Source organism: Danio rerio, chromosome 4, assembly GCF_052040795.2.
Source record: "Danio rerio strain M-AB ecotype USA chromosome 4, GRCz13ab, whole genome shotgun sequence".
Lineage (NCBI taxonomy): Eukaryota > Metazoa > Chordata > Actinopteri > Cypriniformes > Danionidae > Danio > Danio rerio.
Window position 1 is genome coordinate 50,887,516 of NC_141024.2, and position 20,362 is coordinate 50,907,877.

General features: G+C 42.2%; 5 non-coding genes across 5 annotated transcripts; all 5 read left to right on the top strand.

Moving 5' to 3' along the window:
- The first annotated feature begins 3,021 nt into the window (after positions 1 to 3,021).
- Positions 3,022 to 3,093, top strand: trnap-agg (transfer RNA proline (anticodon AGG)). Its single transcript has one exon. It is a non-coding gene; the product is annotated as a tRNA-Pro (tRNA).
- A 299-nt stretch (positions 3,094 to 3,392) lies between these two features.
- On the top strand, positions 3,393 to 3,464 carry trnap-cgg (transfer RNA proline (anticodon CGG)). The gene has a single exon. It is a non-coding gene; the product is annotated as a tRNA-Pro (tRNA).
- Positions 3,465 to 8,822: 5,358 nt separating this feature from the next.
- Positions 8,823 to 8,894, top strand: trnap-cgg (transfer RNA proline (anticodon CGG)). Its single transcript has one exon. It is a non-coding gene; the product is annotated as a tRNA-Pro (tRNA).
- A 2,933-nt stretch (positions 8,895 to 11,827) lies between these two features.
- Positions 11,828 to 11,899, top strand: trnap-ugg (transfer RNA proline (anticodon UGG)). Its single transcript has one exon. It is a non-coding gene; the product is annotated as a tRNA-Pro (tRNA).
- Positions 11,900 to 14,363: 2,464 nt separating this feature from the next.
- Positions 14,364 to 14,435, top strand: trnap-agg (transfer RNA proline (anticodon AGG)). The gene has a single exon. It is a non-coding gene; the product is annotated as a tRNA-Pro (tRNA).
- The last annotated feature ends 5,927 nt before the right edge of the window (positions 14,436 to 20,362 follow it).

Here is a 20,362-nt window from a genome sequence, read left to right on the forward strand (position 1 = left end):
AAATTCTCTCAATTTAGTGGTTCATTGGTCTATGGGTATGATTCTCGCTTCGGTTGCGAGAGGACACGGGTTCAGTTCCTGGATTAGCCCTTGCAGGTGTACTGTGTTTTACAGGGCATTATGTCTTTCGGAAAAACGTCTTTCAAAGATTTCCAATTTGTCAGCAGATAGTGTCGCCACATAAAGTATTTCTTGCATAGTGGCTTGCTGTTCTAGGAGTTTGATTCTCGTTCATGCCATGAGAAATCCTAGGTTCAAATTTCAGTTGAACCCTTACAGTTGTCTTTTGTTTTGTAAGGGCGTTGTGGCTTACACAGAGGCCTTTTTTCTGAGAATGCCGGTTTGTCAGCAGATAGTGTTGCCATGTAAAGTGGCTGTTTTGCAGTTGCTCGTTGGTCTACGGGCTTGATTCTCGCATAAGGTGCGAGAGGTCCCGTTTTCAAATCCTGGACGAACCATTGCAGAAGTCCCGGGTCCAAATGAAGCAAAAGCCCTGCTTCAATGTTTGTTAGATAAGGATTTCTGACCATCTGTTGCTTCAGATGTCTTGTGAAATATTCAAGCTTTTGTGGCTTGTTGGTCTAGGGGTATGATTCTCGCTTAGGGTGCGAGAGGTCCCGGGTTCATATCCCGGACGAGCCCTTGCAGTTATTTTGTTGTTTTACAGGGCATTATGGCTTTCATAAAAAACATTTTTCGAAGAATTCCAGTTTGTCAGCAGATAGTGTCGCCACATAAAACATTCCTTTGCATAGTGGCTTGCTGGTCTAGGAGTATGACTTTCGTTCATGCAATGAAAAATCCCAGATTCAAATTTCGGTTGAGCCCTTACAGTTGTCTGCTGTTTTGTAAGGTCGTTGTGGCTTACACAGAGGCCTTTTTTCTGAGAATGCCAGTTCGTCAGCAGATAGTGTTGCCATATAAAGTTGCTGTTTTGCAGTGGCTCGGTGGTCTAGGGGTATGATTCTCACTTAGGGTGCCCTTGATTCGTTAGGGAAAGATTTCTGACTATCTGACGCCTTGTGAAATTCTCTCAATTTAGTGGTTCATTGGTCTATCTGTATGATTCTCGCTTCGATTGCGAGAGGACCCGGGTTCAATTCTCGGATGAGCCCTTGCAGGTGTACTGTGTTTTACAGGGCATTATATCTTTCGTAAAAACGTCTTTCAAAGAATTGCAAATTGTCAGCAGATAGTGTCGCCACATAAAATATTTCTTGCATAGTGGCTTGCTGGTCTAGGAGTATGATTCTCGTTCATGCCATGAGAAATCCTAGGTTCACATTTCAGTTGAACCCTTACAGTTGTCTTTTGTTTTGTAAGGGCGTTGTGGCTTACACAGAGGCCTTTTTCTGAGAATGCCGGTTTGTCAGCAGATAGTGTTGCCATGTAAAGTTACTGTTTTGCAGTGGCTTGTTGGTCTAGGGGTATGATTCTGGCTTAGGGTGCCCTTGATCCGTCAGAGAAAGTTTTCTGACTATCTGATTCTTCTGACGCCATGTGAAATTTTATCACAGTAGTGGCTCGTTGGTCTAGGGTTATGATTCTCGCTTTGGGTGTGAGAGGTCCCGGGTTCAAATCCCGGACGAGCCCTTGCAGGTGTCATGTGTTTTACAGGGCACTATGACTTTCATTAAAATGTCTTTCGAAGAATTCCAGTTTGTCAGCAGATTGTGTCGCCACATAAAACATTCCTTTGCATAGTGGCTTGCTGGTCTAGGAGTATGATTTTCGTTCATGCAATGAGAAATCCCAGATTCAAATTTCGGTTGAGCCCTTACATTTGTCTGCTGTTTTGTAAGGTTTACGGGCTTACACAGAGGCCTTTTTTCTGAGAATGCCAGTTCATCAGCAGATAGTTTTGCCATGTAAAGTGGCTGTTACAGTAGCTAGTTGGTTTAGGGGTATGATTCTCGCTTAGGGTGCCATTGATTCGTTAGAGAAAGTTTTCTGACTATCTGATGGTTCTGACGCCATGTGAAGTTTTATCAATGTAGTGGCTCGTTGGCCTAGGGGTATGATTCTCGATTTGGTTGAGAGAGGTCCCGGGTTCATATCCCGGACGAGCCCTTGCAGGTATCATGTGTTTTACAGGGCACTATGACTTTCATTAAAATGTCTTTCGAAGAATTCCAGTTTGTCAGCAGATAGTGTCGCCACATAAAACATTCCTTTGCATAGTGGCTTGCTGGTCTAGGCGTATGATTTTCGTTCATGCAATGAGAAATCCCAGATTCAGATTTCGGTTGAGCCCTTACACTTGTCTGCTGTTTTGTAAGGTTGTTGTGGCTTACACAGAGGCCTTTTTTCTGAGAATGCCAGTTTGTCAGCAGATAGTGTTGCCATATAAAGTTGCTGTTTTGCAGTGGCTCGGTGGTCTAGGGGTATGATTCTCACTTAGGGTGACCTTGATTCGTTAGAGAAAGATTTCTGACCATCTGACGTCTTGTGAAATTCTCTCAATTTAGTGGCTCATTGGTCTATGGGTATGATTCTCGCTTCGGTTGCGAGAGGACCCGGGTTCAGTTCCTGGATTAGCCCTTGCAGGTGTACTGTGTTTTACAGGGCATTATGTCTTTCGGAAAAACGTCTTTCAAAGATTTCCAATTTGTCAGCAGATAGTGTCGCCACATAAAATATTTCTTGCATAGTGGCTTGCTGTTCTAGGAGTTTGATTCTCGTTCATGCCATGAGAAATCCTAGGTTCAAATTTCAGTTGAACCCTTACAGTTGTCTTTTGTTTTGTAAAGGCGTTGTGGCTTACACAGAGGCCTTTTTTCTGAGAATGCCGGTTTGTCAGCAGATAGTGTTGCCATGTAAAGTGGCTGTTTTGCAGTTGCTCGTTGGTCTACGGGCATGATTCTCGCTTAAGATGCGAGAGGTCTCGTTTTCAAATCCTGGACGAACCATTGCAGAAGTCCCGGGTCCAAATGAAGCAAAAGCCCTGCTTCAATGTTTGTTAGATAAGGATTTCTGACCATCTGTTCCTTCTGATGTCTTGTAAAATATTCAAGCTTTTGTGGCTCGTTGGTCTAGGGGTATGATTCTCGCTTAGGGTGCGAGAGGTCCCGGGTTCAAATCCCGGACGAGCCCTTGCAGTTATTCTTTTGTTTTACAGGGCATTATGGCTTTCAAAAAAAACGTTTTTCGAAGAATTCCAGTTTGTCAGCAGATAGTGTCGGCACATAAAGCATTCCTTTGCATAGTGGTTTGGTTGTCTAGGACTATGATTCTCGTTCATGCCGTGAGAAATCCCAGATTCAAATTTCGATTGAGCCCTTACAGTTGTCTGCTGTTTTGTAAGGGCGTTGTGGCTTACACAGAGGCCTTTTTTCTGAGAATGCCAGTTCGTCAGCTGATAGTGTTGCCATATAAAGTTACTGTTTTGCAGTGGCTCATTGGTCTAGGGGTATGATTCTCGCTTCGGGTGTGAGAGGTCCCGGGTTCAAATCCCGGACGAGCCCTTAAAGGTGTTATGTGTTTTACAGGGCACTATGTTTTTCATTAAAATGTCTTTCGAAGAATTCCAGTTTGTCAGCAGATAGTGTCGCCACATAAAACATTCCTTTGCATAGTGGCTTGCTGGTCTAGGAGTTTGATTCTCGTTCATGCCATGAGAAATCCTAGGTTCAAATTTCAGTTGAACCCTTACAGTTGTCTTTTGTTTTGTAAGGGCGTTGTTGCTTACACAGAGGCCTTTTTTTCTGAGAATGCCGGTTTGTCAGCAGATAGTGTTGCCATGTAAAGTGGCTGTTTTGCAGTTGCTCGTTGGTCTACGGGCATGATTCTCGCATAAGGTGCGAGAGCTCCCGTTTTCAAATCCTGGACGAACCATTGCAGAAGTCCCGGGTCCAAATGAAGCAAAAGCCCTGCTTCAATGTTTGTTAGATAAGGATTTCTGACCATCTGTTGCTTCTGATGTCTTGTGAAATATTCAAACTTTTGTGGCTCGTTGGTCTAGGGGTATGAATCTCGCTTAGGGTGTGAGAGGTCCCGGGTTTAAATCCCAGACGAGTTCTTGCAGTTATTTTGTTGTTTTACAGGGCATTATGGCTTTCATAAAAAACGTTTTTCGAAGAATTCCAGTTTGTCAGCAGATAGTGTCGCCACATAAAATATTTCTTGCATAGTGGCTTGCTGTTCTAGGAGTTTGATTCTCGTTCATGCCATGAGAAATCCTAGGTTCAAATTTCAGTTGAACCCTTACAGTTGTCTTTTGTTTTATAAGGGCGTTGTGGCTTACACAGAGGCCTTTTTTCTGAGAATGTCGGTTTGTCAGCAGATAGTGTTGCCTTGTAAAGTGGCTGTTTTGCAGTTGCTCGTTGGTCTACGGGCTTGATTCTCGCAAAAGGTGCGAGTGGTCCTGTTTTCAAATCCTGGACGAACCATTGCAGAAGTCCTGGGTCCAAATGAAGCAAAAGCCCTGCTTCAATGTTTGTTAGATAAGGATTTCTGACCATCTGTTGCTTCAGATGTCTTGTGAAATATTCAACCTTTTGTGGCTCGTTTGTCTAGGGGTATGAGTCTTGCTTTGGGTGTGAGAGGTCCCGGGTTCAAATCCCGGACGAGCGCTTGCAGGTGTCATGTGTTTTACAGGGCACTATGACTTTCATTAAAATGTCTTTCGAAGAATTCCAGTTTGTCAGCAGATTGTGTCACCACATAAAACATTCCTTTGCATAGTGGCTTGCTGGTCTAGGAGTATGATTTTCGTTCATGCAATGAGAAATCCCAGATTCAAATTTCGGTGTAGCCCTTACATTTGTCTGCTGTTTTGTAAGGTCTACGGGCTTACACAGAGGCCTTTTTTCTGAGAATGCCAGTTCATCAGCAGATAGTTTTTCCATGTAAAGTGGCTGTTACAGTAGCTAGTTGGTTTAGGGGTATGATTCTCGCTTAGGGTGCCATTGATTCGTTAGAGAAAGTTTTCTGACTATCTGATGGTTCTGACGCCATGTGAAGTTTTATCAATGTAGTGGCTCGTTGGCCTAGGGGTATGATTCTCGCTTTGGTTGAGAGAGGTCCCGGGTTCATATCCCGGACAAGCCCTTGCAGGTATCATGTGTTTTACAGGGCACTATGACTTTCATTAAAATGTCTTTCGAAGAATTCCAGTTTGTCAGCAGATAGTGTCGCCACATAAAACATTCCTTTGCATAGTGGCTTGCTGGTCTAGGCGTATGATTTTCGTTCATGCAATGAGAAATCCCAGATTCAGATTTCGGTTGAGCCCTTACACTTGTCTGCTGTTTTGTAAGGTTGTTGTGGCTTACACAGAGGCCTTTTTTCTGAGAATGCCAGTTCGTCAGCAGATAGTGTTGCCATATAAAGTTGCTGTTTTGCAGTGGCTCGGTGGTCTAGGGGTATGATTCTCACTTAGGATGCCCTTGATTCGTTAGAGAAAGATTTCTGACCATCTGACGTCTTGTGAAATTCTCTCAATTTAGTGGTTCATTGGTCTATGGGTATGATTCTCGCTTCGGTTGCGAGAGGACACGGGTTCAGTTCCTGGATTAGCCCTTGCAGGTGTACTGTGTTTTACAGGGCATTATGTCTTTCGGAAAAACGTCTTTCAAAGATTTCCAATTTGTCAGCAGATAGTGTCGCCACATAAAGTATTTCTTGCATAGTGGCTTGCTGTTCTAGGAGTTTGATTCTCGTTCATGCCATGAGAAATCCTAGGTTCAAATTTCAGTTGAACCCTTACAGTTGTCTTTTGTTTTGTAAGGGCGTTGTGGCTTACACAGAGGCCTTTTTTCTGAGAATGCCGGTTTGTCAGCAGATAGTGTTGCCATGTAAAGTGGCTGTTTTGCAGTTGCTCGTTGGTCTACGGGCTTGATTCTCGCATAAGGTGCGAGAGGTCCCGTTTTCAAATCCTGGACGAACCATTGCAGAAGTCCCGGGTCCAAATGAAGCAAAAGCCCTGCTTCAATGTTTGTTAGATAAGGATTTCTGACCATCTGTTGCTTCAGATGTCTTGTGAAATATTCAAGCTTTTGTGGCTTGTTGGTCTAGGGGTATGATTCTCGCTTAGGGTGCGAGAGGTCCCGGGTTCATATCCCGGACGAGCCCTTGCAGTTATTTTGTTGTTTTACAGGGCATTATGGCTTTCATAAAAAACATTTTTCGAAGAATTCCAGTTTGTCAGCAGATAGTGTCGCCACATAAAACATTCCTTTGCATAGTGGCTTGCTGGTCTAGGAGTATGACTTTCGTTCATGCAATGAAAAATCCCAGATTCAAATTTCGGTTGAGCCCTTACAGTTGTCTGCTGTTTTGTAAGGTCGTTGTGGCTTACACAGAGGCCTTTTTTCTGAGAATGCCAGTTCGTCAGCAGATAGTGTTGCCATATAAAGTTGCTGTTTTGCAGTGGCTCGGTGGTCTAGGGGTATGATTCTCACTTAGGGTGCCCTTGATTCGTTAGGGAAAGATTTCTGACTATCTGACGCCTTGTGAAATTCTCTCAATTTAGTGGTTCATTGGTCTATCTGTATGATTCTCGCTTCGATTGCGAGAGGACCCGGGTTCAATTCTCGGATGAGCCCTTGCAGGTGTACTGTGTTTTACAGGGCATTATATCTTTCGTAAAAACGTCTTTCAAAGAATTGCAAATTGTCAGCAGATAGTGTCGCCACATAAAATATTTCTTGCATAGTGGCTTGCTGGTCTAGGAGTATGATTCTCGTTCATGCCATGAGAAATCCTAGGTTCACATTTCAGTTGAACCCTTACAGTTGTCTTTTGTTTTGTAAGGGCGTTGTGGCTTACACAGAGGCCTTTTTCTGAGAATGCCGGTTTGTCAGCAGATAGTGTTGCCATGTAAAGTTACTGTTTTGCAGTGGCTTGTTGGTCTAGGGGTATGATTCTGGCTTAGGGTGCCCTTGATCCGTCAGAGAAAGTTTTCTGACTATCTGATTCTTCTGACGCCATGTGAAATTTTATCACAGTAGTGGCTCGTTGGTCTAGGGTTATGATTCTCGCTTTGGGTGTGAGAGGTCCCGGGTTCAAATCCCGGACGAGCCCTTGCAGGTGTCATGTGTTTTACAGGGCACTATGACTTTCATTAAAATGTCTTTCGAAGAATTCCAGTTTGTCAGCAGATTGTGTCGCCACATAAAACATTCCTTTGCATAGTGGCTTGCTGGTCTAGGAGTATGATTTTCGTTCATGCAATGAGAAATCCCAGATTCAAATTTCGGTTGAGCCCTTACATTTGTCTGCTGTTTTGTAAGGTTTTCGGGCTTACACAGAGGCCTTTTTTCTGAGAATGCCAGTTCATCAGCAGATAGTTTTGCCATGTAAAGTGGCTGTTACAGTAGCTAGTTGGTTTAGGGGTATGATTCTCGCTTAGGGTGCCATTGATTCGTTAGAGAAAGTTTTCTGACTATCTGATGGTTCTGACGCCATGTGAAGTTTTATCAATGTAGTGGCTCGTTGGCCTAGGGGTATGATTCTCGATTTGGTTGAGAGAGGTCCCGGGTTCATATCCCGGACGAGCCCTTGCAGGTATCATGTGTTTTACAGGGCACTATGACTTTCATTAAAATGTCTTTCGAAGAATTCCAGTTTGTCAGCAGATAGTGTCGCCACATAAAACATTCCTTTGCATAGTGGCTTGCTGGTCTAGGCGTATGATTTTCGTTCATGCAATGAGAAATCCCAGATTCAGATTTCGGTTGAGCCCTTACACTTGTCTGCTGTTTTGTAAGGTTGTTGTGGCTTACACAGAGGCCTTTTTTCTGAGAATGCCAGTTTGTCAGCAGATAGTGTTGCCATATAAAGTTGCTGTTTTGCAGTGGCTCGGTGGTCTAGGGGTATGATTCTCACTTAGGGTGACCTTGATTCGTTAGAGAAAGATTTCTGACCATCTGACGTCTTGTGAAATTCTCTCAATTTAGTGGCTCATTGGTCTATGGGTATGATTCTCGCTTCGGTTGCGAGAGGACCCGGGTTCAGTTCCTGGATTAGCCCTTGCAGGTGTACTGTGTTTTACAGGGCATTATGTCTTTCGGAAAAACGTCTTTCAAAGATTTCTAATTTGTCAGCAGATAGTGTCGCCACATAAAATATTTCTTGCATAGTGGCTTGCTGTTCTAGGAGTTTGATTCTCGTTCATGCCATGAGAAATCCTAGGTTCAAATTTCAGTTGAACCCTTACAGTTGTCTTTTGTTTTGTAAGGGCGTTGTGGCTTACACAGAGGCCTTTTTTCTGAGAATGCCGGTTTGTCAGCAGATAGTGTTGCCATGTAAAGTGGCTGTTTTGCAGTTGCTCGTTGGTCTACGGGCATGATTCTCGCTTAAGATGCGAGAGGTCTCGTTTTCAAATCCTGGACGAACCTATGCAGAAGTCCCGGGTCCAAATGAGGCAAAAGCCCTGCTTCAATGTTTGTTAGATAAGGATTTCTGACCATCTGTTCCTTCTGATGTCTTGTAAAATATTCAAGCTTTTGTGGCTCGTTGGTCTAGGGGTATGATTCTCGCTTAGGGTGCGAGAGGTCCCGGGTTCAAATCCTGGACGAGCCCTTGCAGTTATTCTTTTGTTTTACAGGGCATTATGGCTTTCAAAAAAAACGTTTTTCGAAGAATTCCAGTTTGTCAGCAGATAGTGTCGGCACATAAAGCATTCCTTTGCATAGTGGTTTGGTTGTCTAGGACTATGATTCTCGTTCATGCCGTGAGAAATCCCAGATTCAAATTTCGATTGAGCCCTTACAGTTGTCTGCTGTTTTGTAAGGGCGTTGTGGCTTACACAGAGGCCTTTTTTCTGAGAATGCCAGTTCGTCAGCTGATAGTGTTGCCATATAAAGTTACTGTTTTGCAGTGGCTCGTTGGTCTAGGGGTATGATTCTCGCTTCGGGTGTGAGAGGTCCCGGGTTCAAATCCCGGACGAGCCCTTAAAGGTGTTATGTGTTTTACAGGGCACTATGTTTTTCATTAAAATGTCTTTCGAAGAATTCCAGTTTGTCAGCAGATAGTGTCGCCACATAAAACATTCCTTTGCATAGTGGCTTGCTGGTCTAGGAGTTTGATTCTCGTTCATGCCATGAGAAATCCTAGGTTCAAATTTCAGTTGAACCCTTACAGTTGTCTTTTGTTTTGTAAGGGCGTTGTTGCTTACACAGAGGCCTTTTTTTCTGAGAATGCCGGTTTGTCAGCAGATAGTGTTGCCATGTAAAGTGGCTGTTTTGCAGTTGCTCGTTGGTCTACGGGCATGATTCTCGCATAAGGTGCGAGAGCTCCCGTTTTCAAATCCTGGACGAACCATTGCAGAAGTCCCGGGTCCAAATGAAGCAAAAGCCCTGCTTCAATGTTTGTTAGATAAGGATTTCTGACCATCTGTTGCTTCTGATGTCTTGTGAAATATTCAAACTTTTGTGGCTCGTTGGTCTAGGGGTATGAATCTCGCTTAGGGTGTGAGAGGTCCCGGGTTTAAATCCCAGACGAGTTCTTGCAGTTATTCTGTTGTTTTACAGGGCATTATGGCTTTCATAAAAAACGTTTTTCGAAGAATTCCAGTTTGTCAGCAGATAGTGTCGCCACATAAAATATTTCTTGCATAGTGGCTTGCTGTTCTAGGAGTTTGATTCTCGTTCATGCCATGAGAAATCCTAGGTTCAAATTTCAGTTGAACCCTTACAGTTGTCTTTTGTTTTGTAAGGGCGTTGTGGCTTACACAGAGGCCTTTTTTTCTGGGAATGCCGGTTTGTCAGCAGATAGTGTTGCCATGTAAAGTGGCTGTTTTGCAGTTGCTCGTTGGTCTACGGGCTTGATTCTTGCATAAGGTGCGAGAGGTCCTGTTTTCAAATCCTGGACGAACCATTGCAGAAGTCCTGGGTCCAAATGAAGCAAAAGCCCTGCTTCAATGTTTGTTAGATAAGGATTTCTGACCATCTGTTGCTTCAGATGTCTTGTGAAATATTCAACCTTTTGTGGCTCGTTTGTCTAGGGGTATGAGTCTTGCTTTGGGTGTGAGAGGTCCCGGGTTCAAATCCCGGACGAGCGCTTGCAGGTGTCATGTGTTTTACAGGGCACTATGACTTTCATTAAAATGTCTTTCGAAGAATTCCAGTTTGTCAGCAGATTGTGTCACCACATAAAACATTCCTTTGCATAGTGGCTTGCTGGTCTAGGAGTATGATTTTCGTTCATGCAATGAGAAATCCCAGATTCAAATTTCGGTTGAGCCCTTACATTTGTCTGCTGTTTTGTAAGGTCTACGGGCTTACACAGAGGCCTTTTTTCTGAGAATGCCAGTTCATCAGCAGATAGTTTTGCCATGTAAAGTGGCTGTTACAGTAGCTAGTTGGTTTAGGGGTATGATTCTCGCTTAGGGTGCCATTGATTCGTTAGAGAAAGTTTTCTGACTATCTGATGGTTCTGACGCCATGTGAAGTTTTATCAATGTAGTGGCTCGTTGGCCTAGGGGTATGATTCTCGCTTTGTTTGAGAGATGTCCCGGGTTCATATCCCGGACAAGCCCTTGCAGGTATCATGTGTTTTACAGGGCACTATGACTTTCATTAAAATGTCTTTCGAAGAATTCCAGTTTGTCAGCAGATAGTGTCGCCACATAAAACATTCCTTTGCATAGTGGCTTGCTGGTCTAGGCGTATGATTTTCGTTCATGCAATGAGAAATCCCAGATTCAGATTTCGGTTGAGCCCTTACACTTGTCTGCTGTTTTGTAAGGTTGTTGTGGCTTACACAGAGGCCTTTTTTCTGAGAATGCCAGTTTGTCAGCAGATAGTGTTGCCATATAAAGTTGCTGTTTTGCAGTGGCTCGGTGGTCTAGGGGTATGATTCTCACTTAGGATGCCCTTGATTCGTTAGAGAAAGATTTCTGACCATCTGACATCTTGTGAAATTCTCTCAATTTAGTGGCTCATTGGTCTATGGGTATGATTCTCGCTTCGGTTGCGAGAGGACACGGGTTCAGTTCCTGGATTAGCCCTTGCAGGTGTACTGTGTTTTACAGGGCATTATGTCTTTCGGAAAAACGTCTTTCAAAGATTTCCAATTTGTCAGCAGATAGTGTCGCCACATAAAGTATTTCTTGCATAGTGGCTTGCTGTTCTAGGAGTTTGATTCTCGTTCATGCCATGAGAAATCCTAGGTTCAAATTTCAGTTGAACCCTTACAGTTGTCTGCTGTTTTGTAAGGTCGTTGTGGCTTACACAGAGGCCTTTTTTCTGAGAATGCCAGTTCGTCAGCAGATAGTGTTGCCATATAAAGTTGCTGTTTTGCAGTGGCTCGGTGGTCTATGGGTATGATTCTCACTTAGGGTGCCCTTGATTCGTTAGGGAAAGATTTCTGACTATCTGACGCCTTGTGAAATTGTCTCAATTTAGTGGTTCATTGGTCTATCTGTATGATTCTCGCTTCGATTGCGAGAGGACCCGGGTTCAATTCTCGGATGAGCCCTTGCAGGTGTACTGTGTTTTACAGGGCATTATATCTTTCGTAAAAACGTCTTTCAAAGAATTGCAAATTGTCAGCAGATAGTGTCGCCACATAAAATATTTCTTGCATAGTGGCTTGCTGGTCTAGGAGTATGATTCTCGTTCATGCCATGAGAAATCCTAGGTTCACATTTCAGTTGAACCCTTACAGTTGTCTTTTGTTTTGTAAGGGCGTTGTGGCTTACACAGAGGCCTTTTTCTGAGAATGCCGGTTTGTCAGCAGATAGTGTTGCCATGTAAAGTTACTGTTTTGCAGTGGCTTGTTGGTCTAGGGGTATGATTCTGGCTTAGGGTGCCCTTGATTCGTCAGAGAAAGTTTTCTGACTATCTGATGCTTCTGACGCCATGTGAAATTTTATCATAGTAGTGGCTCGTTGGTCTAGGGGTATGATTCTCGCTTTGGGTGTGAGAGGTCCCGGGTTCAAATCCCGGATGAGCCCTTGCAGGTGTCATGTGTTTTACAGGGCACTATGACTTTCATTAAAATGTCTTTCGAAGAATTCCAGTTTGTCAGCAGATAGTGTCGCCACATAAAACATTCCTTTGCATAGTGGCTTGCTGGTCTAGGAGTATGATTTTCGTTCATGCAATGAGAAATCCCAGATTCAAATTTCGGTTGAGCCCTTACATTTGTCTGCTGTTTTGTAAGGTCTACGGGCTTACACAGAGGCCTTTTTTCTGAGGATGCCAGTTCATCAGCAGATAGTTTTGCCATGTAAAGTGGCTGTTACAGTAGCTAGTTGGTTTAGGGGTATGATTCTCGCTTAGGGTGCCATTGATTCGTTAGAGAAAGTTTTCTGACTATCTGATGGTTCTGACGCCATGTGAAGTTTTATCAATGTAGTGGCTCGTTGGCCTAGGGGTATGATTCTCGCTTTGGGTGAGAGAGGTCCTGGGTTCATATCCCGGACGAGCCCTTGCAGGTATCATGTGTTTTACAGGGCACTATGACTTTCATTAAAATGTCTTTCGAAGAATTCCAGTTTGTCAGCAGATAGTGTCGCCACATAAAACATTCCTTTGCATAGTGGCTTGCTGGTCTAGGCGTATGATTTTCGTTCATGCAATGAGAAATCCCAGATTCAGATTTCGGTTGAGCCCTTACACTTGTCTGCTGTTTTGTAAGGTTGTTGTGGCTTACACAGAGGCCTTTTTTCTGAGAATGCCAGTTTGTCAGCAGATAGTGTTGCCATATAAAGTTGCTGCTTTGCAGTGGCTCGGTGGTCTAGGGGTATGATTCTCACTTAGGGTGCCCTTGATTCGTTAGAGAAAGATTTCTGACCATCTGACGTCTTGTGAAATTCTCTCAATTTAGTGGCTCATTGGTCTATGGGTATGATTCTCGCTTCGGTTGAGAGAGGACCCGGGTTCAGTTCCTGGATTAGCCCTTGCAAGTGTACTGTGTTTTACAGGGCATTATGTCTTTCATTAAAATGTCTTTCAAAGATTTCCAATTTGTCAGCAGATAGTGTCGCCACATAAAATATTTCTTGCATAGTGGCTTGCTGTTCTAGGAGTTTGATTCTCGTTCATGCCATGAGAAATCCTAGGTTCAAATTTCAGTTGAACCCTTACTGTTGTCTTTTGTTTTGTAAGGGCGTTGTGGCTTACACAGAGGCCTTTTTTCTGAGAATGCCGGTTTGTCAGCAGATAGTGTTGCCATGTAAAGTGGCTGTTTTGCAGTTGCTCGTTGGTCTACGGGCATAATTCTCGCTTAAGATGCGAGAGGTCTCGTTTTCAAATCCTGGACGAACCATTGCAGAAGTCCCGGGTCCAAATGAAGCAAAAGCCCTGCTTCATTGTTTGTTAAATAAGGATTTCTGACCATCTGTTGCTTCTGATGTCTTGTGAAATATTCAAGCTTTTGAGGCTCGTTGGTCTAGGGGTATGATTCTCGCTTAGGGTGTGAGAGGTCCCGGGTTTAAATCCCAGACGAGTTCTTGCAGTTATTCTGTTGTTTTACAGGGCATTATGGCTTTCATAAAAAACGTTTTTCGAAGAATTCCAGTTTGTCAGCAGATAGTGTCGCCACATAAAATATTTCTTGCATAGTGGCTTGCTGTTCTAGGAGTTTGATTCTCGTTCATGCCATGAGAAATCCTAGGTTCAAATTTCAGTTGAACCCTTACAGTTGTCTTTTGTTTTATAAGGGCGTTGTGGCTTACACAGAGGCCTTTTTTCTGAGAATGTCGGTTTGTCAGCAGATAGTGTTGCCTTGTAAAGTGGCTGTTTTGCAGTTGCTCGTTGGTCTACGGGCTTGATTCTCGCAAAAGGTGCGAGTGGTCCCGTTTTCAAATCCTTGACGAACCATTGCAGAAGTCCTGGGTCCAAATGAAGCAAAAGCCCTGCTTCAATGTTTGTTAGATAAGGATTTCTGACCATCTGTTGCTTCAGATGTCTTGTGAAATATTCAAGCTTTTGTGGCTCGTTGGTCTAGGGGTATGATTCTCGCTTAAGGTGCGAGAGGTTCCAGGTTCAAATCCCGGATGAGCCCTTGCAGTTATTTTGTTGTTTTACAGGGCATTATGGCTTTCATAAAAAACATTTTTCGAAGAATTCCAGTTTGTCAGCAGATAGTGTGGGCACATAAAACATTCCTTTACATAGTGGTTTGGTTGTCTAAGACTATTATTCTCGTTCATGCCGTGAGAAATCCCAGATTCAAATTTCGGTTGAGCCCTTACAGTTGTCTGCTGTTATGTAAGGGCGTTGTGGCTTACACAGAGGCCTTTTTTCTGAGAATGCCAGTTCGTCAGCTGATAGTGTTGCCATATAAAGTTACTGTTCTGCAGTGGCTCGTTGGTCTAGGGGTATGATTCTCGCTTAGGGTGCCCTTGATTCGTTTGACAAAGATTTCTGACAATCTGATGCTTCTGACGCCATGTGAAATTCTCTCAATTTACTGGCTCGTTGGTCTAGGGGTATGATTATCGCTTAGGGTGCGAGAGGTCCCGGGTTCAAATCCCGGACGAGCCCTTGTGGTTATTTTGTTGTTTTACAGGGCATTATGGCTTTCATAAAAAACATTTTTCGAAGAATTCCAGTTTGTCAGCAGATAGTGTCGGCGCATAAAACATTCCTTTGCATAGTGGTTTGGTTGTCTAAGACTATTATTCTCGTTCATGCCGTGAGAAATCCCAGATTCAAATTTCGGTTGAGCCCTTACAGTTGTCTGCTGTTTTGTAAGGGCTTTGTGGCTTACACAAAGGCCTTTTTTCTGAGAATGCCGGTTTGTCAGTAGATAGTTTTGCCATATAAAGTGGCTGTTACAGTAGCTAGTTGGTTTGGGGGTATGATTCTCATTTTAAGGTGCGAGAGGTCCGGCTTCAAATCCTGGACAAACCCTTGCAGAAGTCCTAGGTCCAAATGAAGCAAAAGCCCTGCTTTAATGTTTGTTAGATAAGGATTTCTGGTCCATCTGTTGCTTCTAATGTCTTGTGAAATAATCATGCTTTTGTGGCTCGTTGGTCTAGGCGTATGATTCTCGCTTAGGGTGCCCTTGATTAGATAGAGAAAGATTTCTGACTATCTGATGCTTCTGACGCCATGTGAAATCCTCTTAATTTAGTGGCTCGTTGGTCTATGGGTATGATTCTCGCTTCGGTTGCGAGAAGACCCGAGTTCAATTACTGGATTAGCCCTTGCAGGTGCCCTGAGTTTTACAGGACATTATGTCTTTCATAAAAATGTCTTTCGAAGAATTCCAGTTTGTCAGCAGATAGTGTCGCCACATAAAACATTCCTTTGCATAGTGGCTTGCTGGTCTAGGAGTATGATTTTCGTTCATGCAATGAAAAATCCCAGATTCAAATTTCGGTTGAGCCCTTACAGTTGTCTGCTGTTTTGTAAGGTCGTTGTGGCTTACACAGAGGCCTTTTTTCTGAGAATGCCGGTTGGTCAGCAGATAGTGTTGCCATCTAAAGTGGCTGTTTTGCAGTGGCTCGTTGGTATAGGGGCATGATTCTTGCTTCGTGTGCGAGAGGTCCTTTGTTCATATTCCAGATGAGCCGTTGCAGTTGTCTAGTGTTTTACAGGGCATTATGTCTTTCGTAAAAATGTCTTTTGAAGAATTCCAGTTTGTCAGCAGATAGTATTGCCATGTAAAGTGGCTGTTTTGCAGTAGCTTGTTGGTCTACGCGCTTGATTCTCGCATAAGGTGCGAGAGGTCCCGTTTTCAAATCCTGGACGAACCATTGTAGAAGTCCTGGGTCCAAATGAAGCAAAAGCCCTGCTTCAATGTTTGTTAGATAAGGATTTCTGACCATATGTTGCTTCTGAAGTCTTGTGAAATATTCAAGCTTTTGTGGTTTGTTGGTCTAGGGGTATGAATCTCGCTTAGGGTGCCCTTGATTCCCTTTAGAGAAAGATTTCTGACTATTTGATGCTTCTGACGCCATGTGAAATCCTATCACTTTAGTGGCTCATTGGTCTAGGGGTGTGATTCTCGCTTTGGGTGTGAGAGGTCCCAGGTTCAATTACCGGATGAGACCTTGCAGGTGTCCTGCGTTTTACAGCACATTATGTCTTTCATAAAAATGTCTTTCGAAGAATTTCAGTTTGCCAGCATATAGTGTCGCCACAAAACATTACTTTGCATAGTGGCTTGCTTGTCTAGGAGTATGATTCTCGTTCATTCCGTGAGAAATAACAGGTTAAAATTTCGGTTGAGCCATTCAGCATATAGTGTTGCCCTGTAAATTTGCTGTCTGAGAAAACTATGCTTTTAAGCCAGGGGTCACCAAACTTGTTCCTGGAGGTCTTAAAATGACAACCAAAGAGGTTGTTTACAGTTTTTTCCAGTTGTTTACACACATTTTCTGAAAGCATGTCTCATATTGTCAGAACTCTACACACAAATCACAAGACACACACACATTGGGCAAAACTCTTCAATTCTTATGCAAAATGAAATTATAAGTTCAAAACAATGTGATTTCTTCTCAAAAAGGTATTTTGTTTTCAAATGACACACACAAGCCATCACATTAATAGATATTCATAAGATCAGTTGAACACTAATGTGCTTAATGTAAAACACTATGACCACTTCTTCTCTATTCATCATAATGACTTTCTGTAAGCCTTCTTCTGTTCAGTGTTACACTTACTACAGACAGTACATAGACCTACAGAAGTGCATTGTAAAATTTTTCGAAAATTGTTTTAATACAAAACAAACAAATACCAAATATATTTTACTGTATTTTCCTCACAAAAACAGCGTACACAGTGTTCATCCCAACCAACACAAAGTTGCAGAAAATGTGGTCTACATATACCATCAACAGAAGTGTTTACTAAATACAGTTACAGAAAATACATAAATAAATAAATAAATAAAAAACAGCTATACTGCATTCTCTTTTCTGTTTTGGTGTGGCCAAGCAGTGGGGCAAATGTCACCTTGCATGGCAAATCCAGCCACGAAAAGCATCAACTGCTATAGCTTGGAGAAGGGGTATACATGTGTTTGGATTTCGGTCATACACTTTTCATCTCCAGGCAGGAAAAAAATCCTCAATAGGTTTGAGGAATGGAGAATATGGAGGGGGAGATAAACAACTTAAAAACATGGGTGTGCAGTCAACTAGTTGTGAATCAGATGAGCTCTTAAATGTAACTCATTTTGTCGCACTATCCATTATGCCTCAAAGCTATACAGTTTTATAATTAATTTCGTTAATCTCTATAAAAAAAGCACACGCACCACCTGAACTAAGGCGCTGATGGGATTTGAGCCCAGGATCTCCTGTTTACAAGGCATTTTGACCAGCTAAGATACAGCGCCACAAAAATTAATTGTAAGAGACATTTGCCCGATAACAAAAATCGAAGAAGAAATAAATATACAACAAAAACCAGCATGTCAGGATGCAGAAAATGCTGACAAGACGGACGTGGTCTTTTAGAGTCTGGATGATCATGTCTCAAACCTGACCGGTAACCTGGCCTCTGTTCAAGATCAAAGCAAAAAATGCATTATTTTATTTTTATTTAATCTACCCTTAATCATGTGTTAATTGTTTTTTGGAATATCCACTTTTGATGAGAGTTTTTAAGACTTAATGAAAACTGATGTTTTTTTTTCAGACCTAATTGAAGAGAATGAGGGAAGTAAAGAGGAGGAACATCATGTCAAAATTGAGGAAAAAAACAATTTACAGACTGATGGTATTTTAAAAAGGAGAGACAAGAATGCTGTTTATTTACAAATGTGTTAAGCTGAGATAATGCATACACTGTAAAATGCTAATGGTTTTTTTCTCCCCTTTGTTTGTTTGCTTGTGCATCTTCTTCTGGTTTTTCATTGGTGAGATGTTCTATTAAAGTCAGTTGCTGAATGTGATCTGCTCTGCATTCAAATTAATTGAAGTGTGAACTCTTTTCTGGATTTGGATTGTCTCAACTTCCATCGGTGCGTGTCTAATTGTGGAGTTGGACTGGCGAGCCTCCCATTAAGTGGATTTTTTGGATACACCCGTTGGAAAGATACAAAGTGAAACCTATTCAGCGTCATGGTAAGAGTGTAAATTTACAACAAACTCACAAGTGCAACATCCTGGATCTCTGGAACTGAATTTGCAACCTAGTTGTTTTGCAAAAGAATCTTTTTGAGTGTTCATCACCTGTACTGGACTTTTGGGAAAATTTGAAATGTTTTAAGTAAATGTTTTATTTTCATTTTTATTTTATTTGTACATTGTTTCATTGGAGTGTTCATTTGTTGCAATTTTTGAAGCTTTATAGAGAGAAGTTAATTGGTTTAAGAAGGGAAACCTTGATTATATATTAAATAATAAAACAATTTTAATATTGTACTATTAAGAGGGTTTTGGACGATGGCATTATATAGCATGGTATGGTGATGCGTAACCAATTGGACTTTAAAATTTTTAAGTCTAGACATTCAAACATGCAGTGCTATCGTTTTTACCGTTTCTTTTTTCGATTAAACAATTACCCCCTGTCTGGTTTTGTGGCTTAGTTAGTCAAAACACCTGTCTAGTAAACAGAATATCCTATGTATGAATCCCAGCAGTACTTTATCTGCAGTGAGCTGTGCTTTTATGGTATGAGAGTACCAAAAATTGCTTTCTGTGCAACAGTGCTAGAGGCAGGAGCTCTGTGGTGCAATGGATAGTGCATTGGACCTCTAGGCTGTGAGCTGAGGCCAGTGCGAGCCAGGACGAGCCGGGGCAATTGCCCAGGAGGTTAAGCAGTGAGGCCGAAATCATGTTGCGTTTCCACTGTCGGGCTAGTAGCTCGCAGCACGTCACGCAAACCCCGCCCCATAACATCCCCCGAATCAAACGTCACACAACCCGCCCACTTCAGCAGGAATCAGCCAGATAAAGCACACCATCACATCCTCACGAAACCATTCAAATAAAGACAACTGAAACAAACAATTGACACGTTACTGTACAACATTACATTTTATGTCTATACGCACATGCCTGTGTGTTCTCATTCATCATATTCATTTACTCACCGACCGACTGAATTTGAAACTAATTTTCATGCGAAGCAATACGCCCCTTCAGCTACTCCAGAACGCAGCAGCATGAGTGGTCTTTAATGAATTGAAAAGAGCACATGTCACTCCGCTACTCACCCGTTTGCACTGGCTGCCAGTTGCTGCTCGCATCAAATTCAAAGCTCTGATGTTTGCCTACAAAGCAACCTTTGGCTTTGCTCCCTCTTATCTGCTCTCACTTCTGCAGATTTATATGCCCTCAAGAAACTTGCGTTCTGTGAATAAACTTCGCCTCGTGGTTCCATCCCAAAGAGGGAAGTAATCACTTTCCCGAACTCTCGCATTCAATCTGCCCAGTTGGTGGAATGAACTCCCTAACTGCAACAGAACGGCAGAGTCACTTGCTGTCTTCAAGAAACGACTAAAAACTCAACTATTTAGTCTCCACTTCACTTCCTAATCTGCAATTGCCTCTAGCTATACCACTAACTGTACTCAAAAAAAATTCTTACATTACTAATGCTTTCCTTTTTAGACTTTACACACCTGAAACTTGCCTACAGCACTTATTTATTGTTGCTCTTATAGTTGTGAAAATTTCTTCCTTGTCCTCATTTGTAAGTTGCTTTGGATAAAAGCGTCTGCTAAATGACTAAATGTAAATGTAAAACAGCGAGCTGTGTACACGCCCCCAAAATGACACATTATAACACATCATAATAAAAAATCTGAATTGTTTTTTGAACTGAACCTAAACTGGCACACTCAGAAGAACCATAATAATAATGTTAAATCATAAAAAAGGGGTAAACTATGTTACCTTTAAGCAATGTGTTAACTTTACTATTTATTCTATAATCATCAAGATTGATAAAAAAGTTCAACACATTCACACAGCAGTGAACGTGCACACACACACACACACACACACACACACACAGTTGGTACAGTAGGCCTACATACTGCATCTACCTTGGAAGAAGCGATGTGGTCCTTTAAAGTGTTGTTTTACATATGGAACCTGATTAAATTTTACTATAGTGTCTTTGTAAAAACAGCTGTCCAATCCCTGAAAATAGAAAAAAAAAGTTGTAAATAAAGAAACTGCAAAGAAACGATTCAATCATATTGAAGAAATTTGAACTAATTTTCTAACACAGCTAGCGGTCTAGGTCCCTGATGGAATATGGCTCCCCAGACATGAATTTTTCTGGATGCTTTGCTTTCGGTTTTACAACATGGCGGTTTATTAATAGGGTAGTATAAAGCAAATAGCCTAAATAAAGAGATGCATGAATGAATGTTAATTGAATCTTTTCATTATGGCATTGATCAAAATGGCTTACCTGGCTTTTCCATAGGTCCACCTGAGTTGTTTTAATGGTTTTCTAATAGTGCAGACTGATGCTTTTAACTGTATTCTAAA